Here is a 443-nt window from a genome sequence, read left to right as displayed (position 1 = left end):
GGGGTGGGGGGGGGGGGACGGACTTTGTAAGCCGAAGCAAATCCAGAATCTTATGAATGGAAACAACAAGGTAATCACGTATGAAAAATTAATGTGTTGGGTAGGATGTGAGAAAGCCTTATAACAAAGGAGACAACCTCTGAAACCTCCAATGAGGGAGATCTCCTCATTCCACATCTCCAATGAGGGAGATCTCCTCATTCCACATTTCCAATGATCTCCCTTATTCCACATCTCCAATGAGGGAGATCACCCTCATTCCACATTTCCAATGAGGGAGATCTCCCTCATTCCACATTTCCAATGAGGGAGATCACCCTCATTCCACATTTCCAATGAGGGAGATCTCCCTCATTCGACATTTCCAATGAGGGAGATCTCCCTCATTCCACATTTCCAATGAGGGAGATCACCCTCATTCCACATTTCCAATGAGGGAAATC

The 443-nt window shown here is 45.8% G+C and overlaps 1 protein-coding gene across 1 annotated transcript in view; it reads right to left on the bottom strand.

Annotated features, from left to right (window-relative positions):
- Window positions 1-443, bottom strand: part of LOC110463053 (tudor domain-containing protein 7A-like) — a gene marked incomplete at its 5' end in the record, with an annotated part of 13552 nt that overhangs the window by 2942 nt on the left and 10167 nt on the right. The gene's annotated exons all lie outside the window — the stretch shown is intronic.

Source organism: Mizuhopecten yessoensis, unplaced genomic scaffold, assembly GCF_002113885.1.
Source record: "Mizuhopecten yessoensis strain PY_sf001 unplaced genomic scaffold, ASM211388v2 scaffold10861, whole genome shotgun sequence".
Lineage (NCBI taxonomy): Eukaryota > Metazoa > Mollusca > Bivalvia > Pectinida > Pectinidae > Mizuhopecten > Mizuhopecten yessoensis.
Note: the sequence above shows the minus strand (reverse complement) of the source record. Positions and strands in the feature narration are given on the sequence as shown.